We start from the raw sequence: 24,728 nt of genomic DNA, 5'->3' as shown, positions 1-24,728 counted from the left end.
AACGTTGTGCACTGTAGGGAGTTTACAGTATGTCATTTGTTTTCTCATCTACTTTATTCAAAGTTCTATAATGCATTTTCTTTAACTGCAATAATTCCAGTACTATTTTTAAAGTAGCCGTTCACCACATGAACATAAACATACTGATGGGTTTGTTAAAATATGTCGCACTGTGAAGTTATTTTAAGGTAGGTTTTACCTGTATAATCTCTAAGGAAAACAAAACATCACACGTAATTTTACCTTATATGGATCTGCCTGGGTGTAGGAATACCCCTACAGACCACCCCTTTGGCGAAAACAAATCACTGCTGCATTTTTTTCTAAATTACCTAGCCCCGCTTTGAATCGTTTATACTGTACATGGTCCATTTTAAAGTAAGTTACTATTCTAAAAACAAGTAGAAAATTAGGTTTGGAAGATAAAAATTAGAGTACTAAATTAAATTCAAACGACTTTTTCTCCTTCAATAAGGAGAAAAAATGCAAAGGATTGCAGTCTACAGAAGCAACCGATGACTCAAATTCCCTTTGCCGCTCCCCTTGACGGATTTCTATTAAAAGGTGCTGACGTCAAAAAGGGCGGCCATCTTTGATGAGGGCAGAGCTCTATTCCATTGAAGAAGAACTGAAGAGGTCAGTATCAACTGCGCTCAGCTCCTTTGCAGCAAGCAAGCCTAAAAAAGCGGTTTGCTGTTTAAATACGCAGACGTTTCCTCAACAGAGCTGACAGCATTTGTTTCAAGCAGAAGCACAGGTAAGACGGTGGGCGATTTTTCTTCAGTTTTATCTGGTTTTTAACAAGTGTTTAACTGTAGCATTTTATCATGGTTTGTGTATTTCTCAATCAACAGAGGAGAAAACTGATAGCAAAGCTTATTGTTTCACGGAGAGCACTGAATATCCATTGTTTTTTATTATATTCGAGTTTAACGTTTTAATAGCCTGCTTATGTTTTATACATACAACATTAATCGCCACGCCTTTTGAAGACGTGACGCTTATATAAATTGGTATGAACAGACGATATTTAGAGGTCTAGTATGCAGTATGCTTTGCACCGGTGGTGGGCGGTTTCTACATTTCAGGACCATGGAGAACGGCTACAGCGAGAAAGCGTGGGACTGAAATGGAAATTAAAGAGCGTGTTTCAAATAATGTGAGATTTGCAACGTTCACGGCGTGGATCTGTTAAATGCTTTTGGATTTTTTGCGCAGGATAGCAAGCCTCCTTAGGGAATGATGCAGTTGCTGACAGAAGGCTATTAATCTTATCTTCCGCCACCCCCACAGCGAGTATACGCAGAAATGCCTGAAATCCTGCCCAGATCATTTCCAGATCTCAGCGGTTGATCAATAAATATGTCCTTGCTGTTAATTGTCCTAGGGGACTTTATAATAGCATAGAAGATGCTGACTGAGTGCTTATGTTATCAAAAGGAAAGAAGTTCCAAGAGAGGAGGAGATCAGAATTATAGAATGCAAGAAAGTATTTTCTGGACTGCGACATACAGTACAGTAGAGTAGTGGTTGGCAGGATACATACTGTACAGTCCATGTATCAAACTTAATGAAGATACAGTTCTTTTTCATGTCCAGACAGCTTTAATGCACTTGCGTCAAAAATGGCCATATTGTTGCCAAATTTACGTGCCTCAGCATTAGTAATTATTACTGTTTGTTCCTTCTTCAACGTAGGGGAAGGGGGGTGGGGGTGGGGGAGGGGGGTTGGTTCAGTACCTGCAGTATGACTAAAAGAAACTGTCCACCATTTACTGCATGTCTCTTTAAGGGAGAATCATGTGTTGTTCTTTTTAACCAAGAACCATCGACAGATCATTCTTGCGTGTCTTCATACAAACACATTGAACATATTACATATTACCGCTGCATATTTGTATAGTGTAAACCTTTAAAGGGCTGACAGCGATTATCAGCCCACTGTTTAATAATGTATTATTTTTTAGAATTGTTCATTTTGTCTTTGCAACATTTATTGTAGGTAAAAATAAAAACTAAAATTTCAAGCATTTACTAATGTAGTATTGTTGAAACAAATTTATTTTCTAAACTTCATAAAGTATATACAGTATGTTAAATGTTAAGTAGGTCAAATCAAAACAAATATTGGCAACTGCCCAGATGTTATTAATGCTACACAATTGAGCTGCAAAAAGGCGGTCAAAGCAAATGAATAAAAAATAAACATTTAATCAAAATAGTTATTGCTTTTGTTGTGTAATACAGCCTCTCATAATGATAAAAACAAGCTTTTGAATTTTGCTACCCTTCATATCATTCCTAAAATACGCTTTGCAATGGCTTCCTTTACATAGCTCTTAAATCACTTTATGCAAGTGGAACTCAAAAAAGACATTCCTTGTATAAAAAGATAAAACAAAAATGGTTATCTTTTCCAATTATTTCCAACAGCATTCAGAATTAAACAAGTACTACTTGGTACTACATCCCTCTTCAATAATCGTAAATGGGTTTCACCACACTTGTGGTAATCACCTCTTTAAAACAGAAAGAGTAAATATAATGCAAACATAATATCTTACAAAATACAAGTTAAAGCATAATATAATACAAAATTCTAGATAAAGTATAAATTCTGCTTTTGTGTGTGATCTGTCAGTCACTGAAGAATAGATAAGTGAATTTATGAAGGTATCCTGTCATCTCAGTTTACATTTCTTCTTTTCACATTAAAAAGGAAAACAGGAAATCCATTTTTAGAACTGATGTTCTAAGATTTACACCTTGCCACATTTGTATGTATATATAGTACCTGTTTCACTCAGGTGTCTTTGCTGAATCTGGTTCATGCCTAAGAATTTTCTCCTATGCCTTGCTTATTTATATTGTGTTTGACGTCCTACGCAGATATCTTTTTAAATCACTTTTTGTGATTAGAGTATGAAAAGTCTAAGAAGCATCCAAATCTGGGGGGTGGTCATGGGTGAGCTGTCCAGACTCCATCTGATAATACTGCAGTTTCTTAAAGAAAAAATGAATGGAGCACATTACTAATTAATTAACAACAACCTTTTAATACATTAAACATTGAAGAATTGGAAACTGGTAACTCGATTTCATATAAGGCTTATGACCATGTGTTTCTAGCTGTCTTTTTTGATTGTTGCACTGCGCTTTGAGTTGATGTACCAGAAAAGGCACTGCATAATAAAGATTCTTATTTGTAATACTATTTCTACTACTTGCATCTTGCCAAAGTAAAAAAATGAGGTGAAACGATCGTGATGTTCCCTTTCTGTTTTCAGTATCTTATATGGTTTTGCGTTGTATATCGTTCATATAGAATAGAAAGAAGGCTTTTGTTCTGAAGTTAAAATGATGGTAACTTAAATTCAGCTCGATTAAAATGCAGTTAAATGGGACAGTACACAGATAGTGCTCTCATAGACTCCGATAGGACTTGATATTGCAGTTAATTTTGAATGTGTTGGTACGTACTGTGTTACATTTGTGTTATAAATGTAAAAAAAAATAGAAAATGTTAAAAATATACTGTAAATCCTAGAAACCATAAATAACCATTTGCCGCAAGGCTGGAGTTCCAGTGCATTATTCCCTGCTTCCCTTAGGAAGCATTATTTCCTTCTTTTTTTGCTGGAAAACCATGCGCCATTCCCTTAGCTACTGTTGGCAGGGAAAGCTGATGCCTCAGACTGGGAAGGCTGCAGCAGCATGTCTGAAATAGGTGCCAGCTACACAATGCATTCAAACTGGAAGGGAAGAAAGGACGTTACGGTTATGGTGAAGAAGAATGTTCATAAAATGGCATCCTATTGGTGTCCCTCAAAGAGATAAAATGAGTGCGTCCTGTCAAATCGCTTAGTGTATTACAGCAAGCAGATAATTCATCTCTCGGCTTCATCTTTGATCTCTGTTCGTGGGATGGTTAACAGCGTGCATTTCTAATGAACAGGAGTAGCACTGCAGGGAAGGGGGTGGGGATTGGGGGTTAAACGGTCATATTGACCCATCTGACAGAGGAGTGATTATTGATCCTATTGAGACTGAGCTACATCTATCACAGGAGACCTGTGCACTATCACAGTGGTTTCAGCATGCATATGATCAACTGAGGGCGATACAGTGGCGCAGTGGTTAGTGTTGTTGTTGTTGTTGTTGTTGTTGTTGTTGTTGTTGTTGTACTGAACTTTGCATCACTGGGGTCCTTGGTTCAGTCCCGGGCCCAGGGTGCTATCTGTGTGAAGTTTTTATAGTACGTTCTTGTCGTCTTTGAGTGGGTTTCCTCCTACAGTCCAAAGACATATGGGCAAGTTAATTGACTTCTGGGAAAATTGGCCCTAGTGTAAGTGTGTGTTTGTCTATGTGTCTTCCCTGCAGTGAACTGGTGTCCCATCCAGGACGTACCCTGTATTGCGCCCTTTGCTTCACGGGCTAGGCTCCAGCTTCTCCACGACCCTGAATTGCAAGAAGTAGTCGGAAAATGGATAGTTAGATGACAAGCTTCCAGGAAATTCATTTCTTGTGGGAGAAAAAATCTTTAACAATGTCAAGATAACCTGGAAGCCGCTTGCCATTGAAACTTGATTGTTTGTTAAAATACTTTTCTGGATTTGCGTTTTGTTAACATAATGGACTTGATTTTGTTTCTATAACACTAGTCTAGATCTTCGCCTCTCTCTAGAGTATTATATGATCTATTTAATATATTAATGTTACAGAATTAAAGTTACTGAGCTACATGTAGTGTATGATATAACTAGTACTGTATGTGATTAGTTCAGGTGGGTAGCTGCATCAGCATGCGTAGGCTGCAAAGGAACAAGTAAAAGTTTATTCCATGCTGAAAAGAGAAGAAAAGAAACACAGCGTTTCGGCTGTGGAGCCTTTTTCGGGTTCTTTTCTTCGCTTTTCAGCATGGAATAAACCTTTACTTGTTCCTGTATTTGATTACACTAGAAGCCTAAAAATAAACTGTATTTTATTCAGAACAAACATTTTTCATAAGTGATTTCATAATATTACAGTACATAACATAAATACATTAGAAACTTTACTTAAAAATACTTAATCACTAAAAGACATTTCTAAGTAATGATCCTTTGTGATTTCTCTCCTGTTCTAATGCAGTTTTAATATTTAAAGCAATGAGCAGAGTGGAATTTAAATTACCATCAAATTGTAAAGGCAGCAAAGTTGAGCAGAGTTAGGACATCAGGCTCCGAACAAAAGGACTGTAGATTAAAATTGTGGGGTGGATGCTGCTTTTGTATCCTTTAGGAAGGTGGGTGGATGCCCTCAAATTGTTCCATAGAAATTTTAATTTCAATTAACTTGCCTAGTTAAATAAAAATAATACCATTATTATAAAAATCTATGGTATTTTAAATTACCTTTCCCACTTTTCCTTATTCTTTGATTTCAAGAGTATTACTATATGTCATATTATAAAAGCATTACATTAGGTTTGTAGTTACTAAGTCAAACATGGGACTGCAATTTAACACATACTTTATGTCTCCTATTATAATTAATATAACAGGAATTATGTGAATTTTTAACCAGTATTTTTCATGCTATGTATAATTTCTGGAATTCAATTATTACTTTTCATCCCAAAGCATCCCAACATGCTTCACATATAGAAGGGAATTCTCTTCTTCCACTTCTGAAGTGCAGCACTAGTGACACATGGCAGCTACATCAGCCCCACAACACAGTGAATCAAAGTGACAGAAAGAGAGAAATTACTTTAGCATTTTGAGTTAAGTATGAAATTGAGAGGCCAGATTGTGCAAGGTTGAAGTGTAATTTAGCTAGGACATTGGGGTTACTGTTATGAAGTGTTAGACTGAGAAGCCAGGGCCTTGGGTTGATGTCTTACATCATAAAATACAAAATAGTTAATATTATTGTTTGTCCTTTACAATCTATGTAAAAAAAGAAATACATACTAAACTTAAATAAAAATCCCAGTTTTAAATGAAAAGATAGACAATGATAGAAAAATAAAACAAAAGGTACAATGTACAGGCTTTTTATGGATTTTCTTCTAGAAATAATTTGTTTTAACAAATGGAAAACATGCCATCAGGAGGACAGCAATGAACAGTAAAACAACATATGCCTACACATTGTATAATTATAATGATAAATTATTCACACTTACACACCAAATCAATGAAATATGAACATTGATGCACTCACAGAATTTACTTCTGAGCCAGGAATAAACCAGTTAACTCAAACTAAAGGAAATGCTAAAACTGATACAGTTTTCAGAATCTAGTTATGATGTTACAAGATTTAAGCAAAGGAGTGTGCTGCAGAGAACATTCTATGAGATAGAGGATCAATTAGTTACAACCTGAACTCCGAGACTGATTGTGAAAGCAAAGAGAGTATCAGATGACAGGAGCAAGGTGAAAACATCTTCTCAATAAATATGTAGAACTACGTGTATGATTTGTCCTTCAAGAATGTACACAGACATGAATAGTGAGTTCTTTTACAACACTTTATGGTTCGATAAGTCTGAAATCTTTTTGTTTATAAAGTAAGAACTGAATTTTATAAATACTTAAAAAGAGATGATAAAGTAAAAAAAAATATTGTATCTATGTCTAGAATGAAGTCCGGCTTTTGGTCTTCACTGACCTAAAACAATATGTGTCTTTGAAGAAAAGAAAAACTGCATTTTATAAAGACGTGCATAAAATATAATACCTATTGATGTAGTTTTACTCTTTAGCACAATAACAGTTAACAACAGTTTAGAATTTCTAAATTATTAAAAAAGAGATTTGCTGATGTTCACCACTGTCTCAATCTAAATCATCTGATTTGAATCCTTAATTTAATCTTTTAAATTAAATCTTTTGATTATTTTTGATAGTTTTAAGGAAGTTGTAGCTGTAAAAAAATCAGTTTAAATGTATTCAGATTGATCGTATCTTTGAAAGTTTAATGCCCAGCAGATGATTTGCAGTTGTGAACCTCATTGATCATTCTTTTTATATACTGTACACTGTACTACAAAAAAGGCAAAGTAGTAGTGGCTGATCTAGCACAACTCAGCACTCAATGAGCTACAGGATACTTTTTGTGCAGCCATGAGCTCAACATCAACAGTATTGTGTGCACCCCATGATTAGTATGATGTGAGTTCTCTATAAGTGTTTTGTGTTACCATGACAGTAAAGTAATTCATCATAATTTTATGAAAGTAATTCATAAAAGCATTTGATGAAAGTGGCTTTATTTAGCACAGAAAATACTACATTAGCAATGTTGGTAATGACTTATATGGACGTGTCAATTGGAAAATTGTATTAATACTTTTAATTCAATTTTTGCATCATTGATGGGTTGGAGTAGGATAATATTTAAATCAATGCTAATTTAATGTGTATATCCATTTTCATGTCAGATAAGTGTTGTAGTGACATCTTGGAGCAAATGTCATTACTTACAGTGACATACAAATCAACTTCACTAAGATACAAGTTAAAGCTGTGACAGAAGTCAGGGGATTTATCAAATCTTCTAGCTAGAATTTGTTTACCTGTACTGCAAAATGATCATTTCACTGTTTCTGCTTAAAATGCAAAATCAAATCTTCACTTCAACAGACAAAATAAATATATATTTTTGTCAGGAGTTTGGAGAAAAGCCTTGTGGAATTATGCTGTTCCTGGTCCTTTTTATTAAATTGTGACAGTGATATGTTGTATTATATTCTGGGATGAGCCAATGTTTAAAGAAAATTGTACATTTCTGTGCTTAAAGTGATTGAATTTGCCACTACATTCTATTCATTTATTATTGATTTGGTGATCCTATCAATTTGCCCCTTTGCCATATTATTGATTAGTTTCATAACACCACCAAGAATTATTGCTTGAGAATAGTAATTATAATAACAATTGCTTACACTTATATAGCACTTTTTTCTGGACACTCCACTCAAAGCACTTTACAGGTAATGGGGACTCCCCTCCACCACCACCTATGTGCAGCATCCACCTGGATGATGCAACGGCAGCCAAAGTGCACCAGAACACTCACGAGAGCAGAGTGATGAAGCCAATTCATAGATGGGGATTATTAGGAGGCCGTGATTGGTAAGGGCCAATGGGAAATTTGGCCAGGACACTTCAGTGGGTTGCCAGTTGTGAGTTGCAAGGTGATATGGCTGCTGGGATAATAGTGCCTTTTGATTACCTTTTGTAAAAACTCTCAAAGCAGATGTTTTTCAATATACATTGCTGTTTTTTGTGCTCTGATGTTGTTGCTGTTGCATTGTTTATATAGTAGTTTGCATGTCAATTGTACAGGTTATCTTTAAGCATGGAATAAACCTTTACCTGATCCATTGCAGCCTACGCATGCTGACACAGCTTTCTACTCGTTACATCTTGTCAGCTCACTGATCCTAATTATTCTGGTGAAATTGAAACAAAAGCTGTATATAGTATTTTAAATTTTCTGTTGTGACAATTTTTGTACAAAGCTACAGTATGTGAATGTCTAGAACAACCAATCCAACCATTCTGTCATAGATGACACCCTGACGTCTTTCACGAAATGGCTAGATGCCATCCTCTAATTAATTATTACAGACATGAAAACAAACAATATTTGAAGAAGTTCTCTTTTCTTCTAAAAAAAAGACCAAAAAATTGACTTTTTGGCGCAGAAATATGCTAATGCAATTAGTTTTGGCACAACAATGTAATAGTACCGTATAACCAAGCAGCACCACCAGAAAGTATTTGTGCCTTTTTTTGGCATGTTGTTTTTATGTACAGTACATAGAGGGAAGAAGGATTATCATGGGACCCTGATATTAATATCTGTTTCACTCCCAAATTACAAATTATGTTAAGATGATTTGTGAAATTTCATTACAGCATTTGTTAATTTTCATTACAGCATTCAGTGCATTTTTAATTACCACTTAGTCCAGTACAGAATTGGTTGAGCTGGAGTTTAACCCAGCAAGCACTAAGTATTTGCCAATGTACGAACTGGTTGGTATTTCAGTCCATTGCAGTGTACACAGATACAATTTACAGATTTGTCCTTCAAGACCTAGACATGTTTTAAAACTGTAACACCCAGAGAAATCCCATAGGAATAACTTGCAAACTGCACACAGAAGATGTGTGCTCTCTCTCTCTTTATTACAGACATGTTCAATAATTATCTTTAAGGATTAATGTCCTGATTTCTAATCCTTTGCTGAAGGAGATACTTTGGTTTTTACTGTGTAATCTGATGCATACTCACTGGAGACTGAAAGAATCTGAAATTCTTTCTGCTGACAGATAATGGCCTTGCCAATCAGGGAATGGGAATGAAACAAGTCAAGGTGAGCAGTGCACTCTCATTTCAAAGCCCTTCAGCTTGGTAAGGTGAAGAAATAAACAACAATAAGTAGAAGGTTGTTTGGTTATCAAGTTCTTAATTCTTTAATGTTTTAAATTATATTAACAAGAATTATAATCTATGGGATTGACTACTCACTTATTGTTAATTAGTTTTGTTTCAATTGTTTAATCTTTAAAATGACTGCATTATACCCCTGTATGTCTGACATTTTTTAAATAATTTTATTCTAGTAAGAGTCTATCCATATTATTTTGGAAGGCAGGGATCTCCACCCTGGTCCTGAAGATAACCATTCAAGTTAGTCTTATACAGCAGGTCACTTGTTTTAAAATATTAGCAAGACCTCTAAGCTATTGATGGATTAAGCAGACACTCTGTTACATTACAATAACTCTGTTCCTTGATTGTTGAAGAGTATTTTGATTTCAAACCTATTCCAAGATAGTGGTACCAATGGATCTTCTGTCGTCTTGTTAGTTGGTACAGCATATGCCAACAGATGTCATGATTCTTACCTCAGTCTTTCTTGTACAGTAATTATTGTATAGTTGATTGACAACATTTTGCATATTACACTAGTCTCACCTTTGTAAGCATTGTCACTACAGTATATGCTGTGTCACTATTTCATTTCTAGTGCTTAATGGATCAGCTCATTGGATGCAGAGTGAGTAATTAAGCCAAGCTGTTACAGGATACAGTATGTGTGAGAAAAGTCAAACTGCAAATAGGATTATAGTTGTTGCCCACTTGGCATCCCAGACAGTTCTCTAACAGGTGTGATAGCATCTGACATTAAGCCAATGGCAATAATACCATGTTTCAAGGACTCATTGATGAGGTGAGTAAAAAAATGGATCAAAATTTGAGCAGCGGGTTCCAGGGCACAGGTAGTACTGTAGGTGTCATTAAGCAACCAAGCCAGTTTAAAGTCAGGTTAAGTGCAGCATCAATAGCACTGAAATGAGTGTACCTCAAACTTGAGAAAGCATCAGAGCGTGTGCTTGTCACGGCTGCAGAAGGTGAAGTCGGCAACTTGTTATTAATAATATGAATTTTGTTGGGAATTAATTACAATAATGTGTCATAATGTGTTATTCTATAGAGGGAGGTACAAATTGACATATCTCCTCAATAAGTAAGGAATAGATGGATGAATATGATGAACATTTTGCCAGGGATAATGGCATTATACAAAAGAAAGTATAACTTTACTCAAGAGGGCTTAAAGTATGTTTTTGAACATGTAAAATCTAGAGAACATTAGTGGTGTAAATGCTTTATGGTGCTCTTTGTCTATTGGAATATCTTCTCCTTTATACAGGACCTAATTTAATTGCACCACAGAGGCACAGTTTACATGCTATCGTTTTTGAATAAGCCACATAAGTTTAAAAAAATGGATACAGTGTTTGAATAGGCTACAATGTTTAATTTATATGAGTTGCTTTCTTAAATTCAAGCACTTCAGAGTTCATTTTCCAAATTAAAATTGAAATAGTTCATTTTCTTAATTTTACTGTAGGTTTTTAAAAAAAACTAATAGCCAAAAACATTTTCATCTTTTATTAATAAACATTTATTTAGTAACATTGTGATGCCACAGGGGTACAGACATGTCCACTGCTTCAGGCACACTCTTCTCAGCCAGCTAGGGAGCTTTTTAGCTCTTTACAGAATTTCCAACTCGCTCAAGACACTGTCCTCTAGGCATCCCTTGCCTCACCGAGCTCTTCTCTCGTGGATTCCCTAAATCGACAAGCTTCACCCTGAATAATGATGACATCCTTGCTCCTGAGAACCACATATGGAGTCTCCCACCTTCTCGCTTATCGAGTTGTATCGAGTCTCTTGCTCCCACTTAACGATGTCTACTGGTTTTCTCATAACCAGTCAAGCCCAGGTCCGCCTCCAGCCACCTTCTCACCTCCCAACACCACAAGGCTGGGTATCACACTAGCGACACACCAAGCCTCTTACAGCACTTACAATGCCTGGACTCAACAAGTTTCCCTAACACAACCTTCCTTGCGCCATGCTCACATTCCAGGTTGTGTATTAGCAGCTGCTGGCACACCTCAAACCTGTGCCCAGCCACCACTGCTTCATCACACACCTCTGTAGCTGCTAGTGCCCCTTAAACACATTCCCAGCCTCCACTGCCTTTTGACCAGATGTTTACAGCCAGAAAGACCCTACCCTCTTCCCCTTAGCATTGCAAGGAGGAGGATCCTTCTACTGCACCCCACACTATAATATTCACACACTAACTCCAACTCACTCCAACACAACAACCCTCTCATTCAGTGGACTCGTTAGACTGCCCTGTTCTCACACATACCAAAGAGGCTGCTGTCTCTTGAAATCTCTCAGTTTCTCACTATAACAATTACACAGTCCCCTCTGGAACTTTTGCTCTTCCTGGTTCCTTCTGAGATTCTTTTCCACAATCTCCTTTGGGATTGTACAAGAACACTGCATACTACAGTATGTCTCTATAGTATACTAAAGCAATTAAAAAATGTAGAACATAGAGTTGTAGCCATCCAGAATGCACATCAAAACTCACATCAGTGGAAAACACGTTGTGGCATACTACAGTCCTACATACTGCTCTCAGCCCTTCACAGCTCAAAACAGATCACTAGGTGGCACTTCTGTTCAATTAGATGTTGCTGAAGCCATATTTAATCTGTTTTATCCTAGTCTAGTTATTATATTTCTTGAAAATATACATATTTATGCTGTATAAACATATAAAATACTTAGCCTAGCTACCTTTTTAAAATGTAACGTGACTGTGTAGTATTTGTTTTTCTGAAAGGGGGATTAATGCCATGAATGGAACCTGGATCACACTGTACCTTGATGTTTTTTAACATGCCTGATTTTACAGAAGTCCTCAGAAAACAAGGAGTAACTCTGAACTAATCAAATAACTGAAATTATTATTTAAATTTTGCATTATACTGTTGAGGTATGCACCACTGAGACATTTTAATGTACCTTTTATAATCACTTGCAAAAAAAGAAAACAATTGCATGTAGTGTAGATGAATGCAGTTTGCAAGAAGAGGTAATACTGTAGTTAATTTACTGTGTTCGTTGGGTATTACTTAATGGAATGTTGGGAAATGTAGTTTTTATGTCCATGTATTTGGACATAAAAACTGTCCATGTATGTCCATGTTTTTGTATTTGTATTTTACACTGAATTTACAAAGCCAGCAGTCCTGTTTAGGGGCACAGCACACACAGACTAATACTGAGGAGCAGAGTGGCTGGAGGGAGAACAAGCTGAACCACACAATCACCCAGGGAAACTTACATTGAAAAGGGCTTTTGGTTTGTTTCTCTCTAAAGGGCAGTCATTTTATTGGCAATTTCTTTTATTTTCCAATACACCTCAAATTATACTGAATTTTCTGACAACCAGCCTCAGCTGCGGTACTTTAAGGATTTACTGCACCACCTGGAAGTTTTACAGTCCTGCATCAAATTATTAGAAAAAAATGCAATGCTGGTATCAATTAAACTGCCGAGCCTCCCATAGCATACCTTTTGGTACCTTGAGCATTTTCAATGGCTGCATCTGTATGATCTTGTCAGACCTTAGAAGACAGGCATGGTCAATAGTGGGATGACAGACACAGTGGAAAACCAGAGTGCTGATATACTGTATGTAATGTTGGTACAAGAGAAGCTAGCAATCTTCCCTTTGGACTGGACTTTACAAACTAGAAACTGTTACCGGGACATTGAAATTGTTAATTACAGGTAACTGCCAAAATAAAGAGAATACTTTGGTTCATTTCACCACTTCACTTGCAAAAGTTCATTTTTAGATGTAATAAAGGGTTTATGCATTGAAACTCGATCATAGTAACTTCTCGATGGACTATACTTGGATGGATAGTTGATGGATCAAACTGCCTGCTCACACCTTACATTGACTTTTGAATCTCAAATCAATGCATGGACATCATGCCCAAGGAGTATGCACACACAGTGCACAGTTGTGTCTAGGTGATATCTTTCCTTCAGACTTCCATGAAAGCATCACCTTAAAACACATTTTATTGTGTCGCATTTCTCATTCTCAACAGCAAGTTGAGCAGTTTTCATCACTGGAGCTCCTGCCAAACATGACCCAAAAATCACCCCTCTTTCAAAATGACTGAGATCTCCTCTTCAACATGGTAGCCAAAATAATTGGCAACTGGGACTGCCCAGCTTTTTTATACATGATTCTAAGCACGATGGAATGTTAATTGCTTAATTACATGAGGAACCACATTTGAGCAGGTGTGGAAGCACCTATTTCAGTATATGTTACAGCTCTCAATTACGTAAGTGTTTTCTTTGTTTTAGAAGTAAAGGTTCATGTGGTAAGGTACTGTATAATATTAAGAGCAACATTAAAATCTACAAAAATAGTTTTTGCATTGAATTACACAGTGTTTTCAGTATGGGTTTTGAATACCCTACATTCAAGTCCAAACATGTACTGAGTATGAAAAAAAATATAACTAATAACTACAAAATATTCACAATTACCTTGAGCTACAAAATATTACAGTGGGAGGTACAATGATGCTTCTTGATCAGACTTGACAAAGGTAAATGTATTCTGCCAATTGCTATTAGTCATCAACAGCAGTAATAATAATAATAATAATAATAATAATAATAATAATTAATAATTGCTTACACTTATATAGCGCTTTTCTGGACACTCCACTCAAAGTGCTTTACAGGTAATGGGGACTCCCCTCCACCACCGCCAATGTGCACCATCCACCTGGATGATGCGACGGCAGCCATAGTGCGCCAGAACGCTCACCAGCTATCAGTGGGGAGGAGAGCAGAGTAATGATGCCAATTCATAGAGGGGGATTGTAAGGAGGCCATGATTGATAAGGGCCGATGGGAAATTTGGCCAGGACGCCGGGGTACACCCCTACTCTTTTCGAGAAACGCCCTGGTATTTTTAATGACCACAGAGAGTCAGGACCTCGGTTTTTACGTCTCATCCGAGGACGGTGCCTGTTTACAGTATAGTGTCCCCGTCACTACACTGGGGCATTAGGACCCACATGAGCAGCAGGATGAGCGTCCCCTGTTGACCCCACTAACTCCTCTTCCAGCAGTAACCTTAGTTTTTTCCAGGAGGTCTCACATCCAGGTACTGACCAGGCTCACACCTGCTTAGCTTCAATGGGTTGCCAGTTGTAAGTTGCAGGGTGATATAAGGGTGAGTAAGCAACAGGATTTACTGTGGAAGGCACAGACTGGTAACGTACTGTATCTGGCTACAGTACTCAGATAATTCTAGCTCATCCCACAGATGTTCAGCGGGGGTTAAGTTTATTGTATATGGCATTTGTAACATGGCTGTCATATTTGCATCTGACAAGAAAGCAGCTGTTACATGAATAATATGAGAATGTGTTATCTTAATGGATACTTTTAAAAAACAGGATGAGCCCGCATGCAGGTCAACAAGTCAGATCCCAGGACTTTATCAACATAGAACTGTGTAGTCTTTTTGCCAAAAGTCATTAGAGGTAGAGTTAGAGATCCTGCTCAGATCACCAGACTTAGATCTTTACATTGATTGGTCTGTTGTTAACAATAAGTGTTTCATTCTTTGCATCTGCATCACACTCCATCAGTCCATCAGTGTGGTATATGAAATGTCTAAATAGAATTTGATTTCATTGCTAACTAGTCTGTCTAAAGTGATTTAGTCCAGTTTCCATTCTACCAATGACACAGAGACATTGATACCTTTCCAAGTATGGTATAGATATGAACCTACTGTGGATAGTGGGTTCATTACTGTGTTTTTCATTCATGGTTTTCACCAGATGTGACATTCAACTAATTAATTCATCACTAGTGCCCAATCAACTCATCAGTGCCTAATCATCCTGGCACAATGAAATAGGAGAGTAGCGAAGAAGGCCAGAAACTTAAATGATAAACAGAAATTATTTACAATTATTAACACACAAAACATAATATCTTCTACTTTAAGTAACAAAAAATATACAGTACAAGTACTTTGAGTATCCGAGAACAGCCTTTTACAGAACCAGGGACTGGTTACACTGCACCTTGTATGGTAATTAATTTACATGCATTTATGCATTTTAATATACAGCAACATAGTAAAATGGCAGTGATTTCCATATTTTGAAGCACATTACATTACCCAATAGTAAATATCCAGCCATCCGTTTCTAACTCCCTTATCCAATGCAAGGTTACGGGGGAGCTGGCAAACAATGGACGCAAGGCAGGATAAACCTTGGACAGGATGCCAGTCCATCTCACAGCACACACAAACAAAAACACACACACTCACAGAAGCCCTTTATTAACCTACCAGAATGTCCTTGGACTATTGCAGGAAACTGGAGCACCTGGAGGAAACCAACATGAACACAAATTCCACATAGATACTGAATATATATATATTTAGATATGTTTTATATCAAAATCAAATTCAATAAATTGTTTTAAAATAATCAGTTTCCCTCTTCATGCAAGTTTACTTACATAAACTCGAGATTTGCATATTGCGTATGTGTCATCGCTGTGTTCTACCATGCCGATAAACCACACGACCGCAAACACTTTAATGTGATAATAATATACGTGGTGGTTTGACTTACCAAAGTCTTCATCCATTTACGGAAGTTGGGAATAAATTAGAGGCAATTGTGAAAAACAGGCTTTAATTTCCTAACCCATGCATCATTCTTCAGTGAACAGAAATTTCCACTCTGGTTTAACTACAGTAATGTTAATTATAAACCATACTCAATTACTAAGTATAAACCACACCAAAAAATCCAGGAAAACAAACAACACTCCTATTGCAGAGACATTTAATCCAGAATAGTTTGTATCAATGTCCTCTTCAAAGCCTGATGACAAAAATAAAGAAAACTGAAAACTGAGGGTTAATGATGGTATCTAACACCTTTCAGTTTCTGACTTATATTTACCAGCTCAGTTTTGTTTTATTCATTTTAAAATGCTGCAAACTGTGAAACTTTCTAAAGTAAATGAAAAATAATAGTTTTCTGATCTCTAATATCAGAACAGCTCATTTAAGTAAATTAAGTGCATATGTATTGCCAGTAGAAATTGCAGTGTTTGTTAGAATTTGTTAATGCAAGCTGAAACAGTCCAGCTCAGTAAATATCTGTCTCATTTCATAAATCCAAATGTACACATTTGGATTAAATTACACATCAAATCATGTTTAAATTGTAGTTTTGTTTCTTTTTTTGAAAAATACAGTCCTTTAATCATTAGAATTCTAAAATATAAACTAATACATATCTAGAAAGTTGCAGCTCAGAACTTGGTTTTGTCTCTTTAAAATATAAAGACAAAACATGTTAAATTATCATTCCTGAAATAATCTGATATTAAGTTTGACATTAAATTTAATGTTATACTGATAAGCTTTGCCACATTATTTTCGTGTCCTAGGCTCTCAACCTCTATGAGTTGTGAAGCTGTCTGAATCAATAGACTACCCATTTACGGTGATGGCTTGAAATATTTTTGTTTTAATCTTTTGTCTTCCTGTGATCAGCCATAAACACTATTATATTATAAATCAGAAGAAGACGTTGGTAGCTTTTTGCCTCCTCACAGGTTGCTGGTTTATAAAAACCTTTCTGAATTGATTCCTACAGTAAGTAGGCCACCTTATTCAAAATTCCGATTGGGCATATACAGGATTAAATGTCAACATTAAGTATGTACTACAGTATACCACTAACTGACTGTGACCATATTAACTCAAGTGGCAGTGCACAAACAGTAAAGCACAAAGATTTTTTACTTGAGTCATCCAGTATATTTTTGGTTGCCCTTACAATGCAAACCATGTACTGTAGCTTGTTTGATGACTGTGAGATTTCATGTTATTAGTAAAAACAGTGTCGGCCCTCCATTTGATGCCACCAGTGCATATTTTGGATAAGTCCATATTGAGTTTCTTCTGTGCTGCAGGGCTGTAACAGTGAGACAAGTGGATTGACGACTAACCATTCAAAATGGTTGAAAATAAAAAAAGAATTATTGTTAGATGATAAAAAGAAAAGTTATTGATGATAACATTGTTTCTTTAATGTAATTTTGCAAGGTTAGTCTTGTATGATTGTCATTCCAAAGAATTGTCAGTGAAAAGGCATGGCTTTTGAGCATGGCCTCACCAAAAGTCAAACTTTTCTAGTCACAAATAAAATATGTAGTTCAGGTGGGTAGCTACGTCAGCATGTGTAGGCTGCAAAGGAACAAGTAATAGCTGAAAATGCTGAAAAAAAGAAGAAAGAGAACACAACGTTTCGGACGTGGAAACCTTCTTCAGGTGTGTAATAAAATAAAATATTACAAATAAAATATAAAATAATACAAATAAAATATTCCTAGGTCAGGCCTATTTTTTAGATTACAGTATGTAATGGAATATTCTCTCAAAGTAAATGTAATTGAATTTGAAACATAATGTTTTCACATTGAACTAATAATAATACATAGTGTACAGTATGTGTGTTTGCCCAAACTGAGATTGAGCTCAAAATAAGACTCAGAAATTAAAGACAGGTATAATAATAATAATAATAATAATAATAATAATAATAATAATTATTATTATTATTATTATTATTATTATTATTATTGTTGTTATTATTATTATAATTGCTTACACTTATATAGTGGTTTTCTGGAAACTCCACTCAGTGCTTTACAGGTACTGGGGACTCCCCTCCCTCTTATACAGTATATGTTGTAATAGATACCTGATACAATTTAACTTTCACTTTGACATACTGTGCAGTACCTTGCAAACCTATTCAGAAACTTCTTATGGTATCCCATTTTGTGAAGTTACAAAATGATACATTTCAGAAAAAACTAAAATATGCAAATTGAAAAAATATTCTGACCTGTGAACAAATACTTAGTGGCAGCAATAACAGCAATTTCAGTTTCAATCACAACTGATCCTTTGAATGAAGCAAAATCATTGTGGCTTGGAGAAGACCTCTGGAATTTCATTAAAAACATAAGCCTTTTGAAAGGCTTTTCTTGAAAGACCAGATACTGGATTCTTACAAATATGATAGGGTGTAGCCACATTTTCAGGTGTGCATAGAGAGATTCTAAGTTTCATTACTATGCGTGATCACTAGTAAACAGTTTATATGCTGTCATATATTCTGGTAGCAAATGAAAACATATTCATAAACACAGGAGAGGTCAGTGTTTGAAGGTGAAAGTCATATGTGTTTCCCTGATGTCAAAGTGTAGCTGTGACTATAAAATAAACATACAGTAAATGAACAATGATGCTATAGACAACATTCTCAAAACAACAGGATTAGCTTTGATTTTGATGTAGTAAAATAAAAACAATTTCAACATTAAATGACAAGCCAGATAGGGAAAACAAATATCATGCAATACTTTAGCTTGCTCCCACTCTATTCTAACCAGCTGTTACAAAAGAAGAAATAAAAATTGCTGAATGTTTTCAAGTGTTTTCTTTAAATGAATAGTTCCCTCATACATTATAAGATCATATGTTTTTTGATACTCTGTGTCATTTAAAGAAGGCTATAATTGGCGTATAACCAAGTTTTTGACAGAAAATAACAGTACATATCATCCTTAAAAACAATAAGTTATATACAGGACATATGGATGCCCATCCAACATACCAAACTATGATATGCAGTACAGGCAAACTCACAAGGATTTTAAAACTTGTAATGTGTAATGGAGACATTCTTTATGTATACAGTATCTATACTATTATGTTGAATCCTAATTAGACCCAAGGTGCCAATATTTGATGTTTCTACACTTGAATGTCCAGCCAGAAATACCTGACCTCCAAAATTCAAACTATAATTTTCTGAAGTACATTTGGTTGCCTGGATAAATTTCATGCAATAATAGAACAAACAAACAGAAGCAAAACGTTTATTATGTATGATTATTAATATTAGTAAATTGAAAGTAATTAAATGGATGGAGTATTTTAATGCATCTGAGTGGCAACAGCAGTACCTCACCTGGGATCTGAATAAGTGAATGCTCTCTGACGTGAACCTGACTGAGAATCATACACCTGTCATAATCATAAGCTGTCAAGTTTAAGGAAATGGATGAAGCAAATTACAGGCAAATCATAGAAAACACTTGCCTCAATCTCTAAAGACCTCAAACACAGATGAAAATTCACCTTATAGCAGGGAAAGACCAAAGGCTACACTGGAGTGTCTTAACTATAAGTAACTGAATGCCCTTAAGTAGCCCAAAGTTTGTGTAAGTGTAATTTCCAGCAGTGATCCAAAAACACATGTACGGAGCTTGAGAGCGTTTGCAAAGAATGAGTGAAAATGTCACCACCCTAGTGTGCTAAGTTTGTGAAGATTCTAAAAAGACCAAAATTGCTTCCACCAAGTTTTGACTCAGTGGAGTGAATATTTATGAACAATCAACACATTTTTGTTTTGGATTTTCTGTGTAGTTTTTGCTTACATTTAACTTCTGTCACCCATAAAGAGTTAAATCTGACTGTTCAAATTTTGATTGAATATTCAATTAAAAATATTTGTTCTTCATTTATGTTTATAGTGAGGCATCACTGAAAGGGGATGAACATGTTTGCAAGGCACTAAGTCTTATATACAGACTGTATAGTATATACAGTAAATGTACTTCACATATCTAAACATGAATTTAAGACCTTGTTCAAAATGATTTTTTTGGGGACATCTACCACTTGTTAGGGTTTTCTTGGAGTAGCCCCTACATTAAATCAACCCAACTCATTCCTGCTCTCAAGGTAGGACAGCCCTCATTCTACAAGGACATTTCATTGTGTCTGGCCAGTCACTACTGACAATAGCTTCTTACTATTCTTAGGATATTCTTACTATCCTAACAGGATGTTGTAGTTAAACTTGAATTTTGAATATTAATTTAAAGTTTAAATCATTTAGAGCTTAAAGTAATCAACTATGTGGGATCTGTTTTAAACTTCAAAACCATAACCGATTAAGTGAATTAACATATTGGCTGATGGAGGAATTAAGTCAAATGCAGAGGAGTTCAGAAAGTGCCCTTCAGAATGCAGAGGGCACAGTTTGTACTGGGCCGAACGGTGCACACTCTGAAAACTGGAATCTGTGCAGAGTCTCATGGGCAGGTCAGGACAAAGACAGGCAGAGGGCCTGACATATTGAGGGAGAGTCCATAGGCCAGTATCTGGGTGTGAGCAGGTTAGTAGGTAACAGGGCTTGAGTTCAGAAGTGCTGAGGTGACAAATTGAAGAACCATCAGGGCCAGAACAAGGATACGGTAATCCCTGTAATCCAGGATACAGGACTGATGAACTGAGCTAACAGGCCCCCATTCAGTAACACCACCAACCAAGGGCTACAAGTCCGACACAGCAGCAGTCCTCACCGCCAGCCGCACACCAGGGGGGACAGAAGTGCCACTCCCGCTGTGAGAATAATCCAGTCAGACATACTGTAAGTGCGGAGTGAACAGAAGTGTCTGCATCCACAGCTGGCTGCCGTCACACTGAACTCACAGAGAAATGCAGCGCCACCTCCAGCATCAGACCTGGCCACACTCCACAGACAGAATCAGATCAGGGAAGCACAGCATCAGATGGGGTAGCCAAGCGGAGTCCGGGCATGTCAGGAAGCATGGCAAGCAGGCAAAGGAAAAACCAGGAAGGCAGAGGAACAGGATCCGATGGGCTACTTGAGTAATTTAGCCAGACAGGGAACAGGATGACAACAGGGAGGAGTCTGCAGGGAAATGTTGTAAGGGTGGTTTGTAAGTGACGTGATTCCAGATTAAGCGGGACTAAAATAACTCAGATGACTCGATGCAATCTGGCTTCTCATTGGGAGAGTTGGAAAATGGCAGAGTTTTGAGGTGCTACAGTAGGTGTTAATACATGGGAGGTTCTCAGGCCAAATGCAAGGTGAATTGTAGATAGAGCTCTACGGACAGTGTGCAGGCTCTTGTGGTTACATACAGTATTCCCAACCCCCCATATGATAACATTCTTGGTCACTGTGTTTATCCCAAAGGATAAAAGCTTTGCGAAGGGTCATGGTGAGCAGGTGTTTAAGAAAGATTGTCCAAGTTCACTGCTTAGTTTCACTGTGGACTTATCTGCAAAAGGCCTGTCATTCATTACTATACACCAAGGTGTTGCAATTGTGAGTGATTCTGAAAACAAATGCACTATGTGGAATTCAGATTTAAGAACTGACTCCTGCTTCTTATTCGCTGAGAAATGTTTAGTGAACAAATTTATACTATTACAGGACCTTCATTAAATGTGGATAATGAGTTTGTGTTTTAGAAGTTCATTTAAAAATAAGATGTTGGAGCAGTGGTTGGAATTGCTGCCTTGCACTGCAAAGACCCAAGGTTCAATTAATGGGGTGCTATCCACGTGGAGTTTGTACAGTATGTTGTGTGTTCTGCTGATGTTTACATGGGTTTCCTGCTAGGATAATTGTCTTCTGTAAAGATTCAGCCTTGTGTGAGTGTGTGCATGTCTATATATTCCCTGTAATAGACTGGCGTCCTGTTCAGGATGTATCTAACCTTGTGCCCAATGCTTCCCTATGACTCTGAAATGGATAAGCAGTTGAAAGTAATGAAAGTAAATGTCTCATAACACCAACTATAATTCAGTTTATAAAGTATAATTTTACAAAGATGATGTACAGAAATATTTTCTTAGGATGTGGAAGGATACTATAAAATAAATTTGTTCTCTGATATGAAATGTGTTGGAACTACTTCAGTGCTGTCAAATGATTGCACTACTGTCATTAGTTTCCAGTTTTTATACAATTTTAAACCTCTTGTTTTGCAAAGGAGTTCACATACAGTAGTTTATATCAACCTGAGTACGGCCGTGTTGATCACAGTTTGAACATAGACATGGTCATTCACTGTTATTCATTGTGCAGTCCATTTGACTGAAGACTCTTCAAAAGTATAAAATTGATGTAGTTAACATAATAATTTGAAAAATTGGGTCATTAATATTAAGCGGAGTGAAAGCCTTCAAACACTGTGACCTTCCACACTTGTACAATACTGTTTAGCAGCTCTTCACTGAGCTCACAATTAGTCTGGACTCTGCTCAATTTCCATGTTAAAGTCCATCACAATCCACTTACACTTTACGACTGGTTTCCATTCAACTGTCAACTGTAAGAATAACCAGCAGGGTTACACTCTAGATAGGAAGCATCTAGAAGGCACACAGACAAGTACAAAGCAACAATTTAGGGACACCACTTACTTAACCTAGTCAGAATATATTTGCAAGGTGGGAGAAAACTGTAACACTCTGTAAAAACTCACCAACATGTAGAGGCCATTTGTATTCCGTACAGAAGGTGCCTTATGCCCAGAAACCCAAAGAACTGCAAGGCGGAAGTGTTAATTGCAATGCCTTACAACTGGTTTAAATAATTCAAATGTGAATAATTAACACAGAACTGTGATATCTATGGAGTTAAAGAAATATGGACACCTCTGGTTTCAGCTAAGTTAATTCACCTAAATTAAGTATTTGTTTTGATCACATTTAAATAAACTCAATGTAACTTTAATCAAAAAGTATTAGAGATTATTCTACACATAACAAAAATACTTTACAGACACCATGTATTTACTGTATCTTATTAAAATAAAAAAGGTTTTATTACACAAGTTAGTAGTTAGTAGCCCTTATCATAGCTTTGATATTTATTTTGTCTTATTGCTGGACCCTTAAATAGCAGTGAGTCTCCCCATCAAAGTTGCATTTTTCCCAATGAGCAAGCTAGTTAACAATTTCCAATTGTTGTCCTTTTGCACTTTTTTTTCAAGCAATAAAAAGGTGAATAAGCAATGAAAGAATGAAAGTCACCCACTCATTATAATTGCACAAGAGAATGCACTGCTGTGCAAGAGAACATGTGGTGGTAGCAGATCAGAGACTACATGGAAGTAAGACTGTTGCAGGTGATTAGAAATTGCAGGCATACACTCTGAACACCACATCGTGGTAGATGAAACATTAAACAGAAAGTAAACCGTGGCTACATGGATTATGAGATGTAGTCTTCCTAAATCCTCTCTTTACTTCAGCATAACCTAACCTGTTCCACCTTTTTATCTTTCAACTCTCAAACTACAATTGTTGCTATTTACCATCCAGAAGCTAGTGTGTATCAAGTGGGCAATGAAAGAGTCCCTTGCAAAGCATTTGGGATCCTTTAGCATGAAAAGCACTGTCCAAATAGAATGCATTGTGCTTGTGTCTTGTATGAATCTCACCTAGCCTAGTCTTACTGTATGTTTTGGTGTTTACTAGAGTATACAGTATAAATGTATCAATAAGACATTTGTATAACTGTATCAATAAGACTTAATGTAGATTTTAAAGAGAAATGTTTTACTGATCTTTTGTGCCTCAACATTTTCAAATATTTTACACATTCTTTCTGGATGACAAAATCAAAAAGCAAATCTTCTTACAATAGTGTTATTGTTGTTTCAAATGGTGAGGAATGCTTTCTTTGAAGAAATGACACAGCTGCTGAATATACAATGTATACAGTAGTGTAAACAAGTGGCTGCAGTATGAAAATTAAGCTTTTAAAAAGCACTTATTTTGCTAATGGAATCTTTACTGATGGTTCATTGCAGTACATGCACAGGTGCAGTATTTGTGTGAGTCAGTAAATAGAAAGAAGCTGCAAAAATAGTGCCATGCAAATCCTCTTTCAGTACTAGTTTAATCTTTGCCGTAGTTGAAGCTTTGCTTTCTGTGATTGAACCCCATAGGCTCAGTTAAAATCGGATGACTGATGTTGTAAAGAGAGGGGGGAGGGGTTTGTTTTATACCAAATGCAATGTGAAGTAGAGTGGAATTGATGGCGAGTTAGCATGTTCGAGCAGGGCAGGCCAATAGGTTTCAGTGACCTCTGTTCTTCTACAAGGGATTTACGAAGGCTGTTCTCTTGCGGCTTTGGCATAGTGAATGCAGGATATTAAATTTGCAAATGGGATGGCTCATAAACTGCTAGCAGGTTTTTATTTCTGCAGTGACTAAAAGTGTATCATGGTAGGTGAACTCAAGAGAGCTGCATCCGAAAGTGAAACTCTAAAAAAAAGTAGCTTTTATTTTTTTGGTATCAAGTCTTTATGTAACCTCATCTGTGCTATTTATAGCCCAAAATGCATTTTTTTTTAAGTTAGATGGAGAA

At 36.4% G+C, this 24,728-nt stretch overlaps 1 protein-coding gene across 2 annotated transcripts in view; it reads left to right on the top strand.

Moving 5' to 3' along the window:
• The first annotated feature begins 584 nt into the window (after positions 1-584).
• Positions 585-24,728, top strand: part of LOC102684106 (synaptosomal-associated protein 25) — a 64,761-nt gene continuing 40,617 nt past the window's right edge. Inside the window, exon 1 of one of the 2 annotated variants that reach the window (XM_006625689.3) lies at positions 585-757. The gene's annotated coding sequence lies outside the window, so the exon portion shown is untranslated. The remainder of the gene's footprint in view (positions 758-24,728) is intronic. The other variant, XM_006625688.3, reaches the window with a different exon arrangement.

The sequence above is a fragment of the Lepisosteus oculatus genome, chromosome 2 (genome assembly GCF_040954835.1).
Source record: "Lepisosteus oculatus isolate fLepOcu1 chromosome 2, fLepOcu1.hap2, whole genome shotgun sequence".
NCBI lineage: Eukaryota > Metazoa > Chordata > Actinopteri > Semionotiformes > Lepisosteidae > Lepisosteus > Lepisosteus oculatus.
The sequence above is the reverse complement of the archived record's forward strand: the minus strand, read 5'-3'. Positions and strand labels throughout refer to the sequence as shown.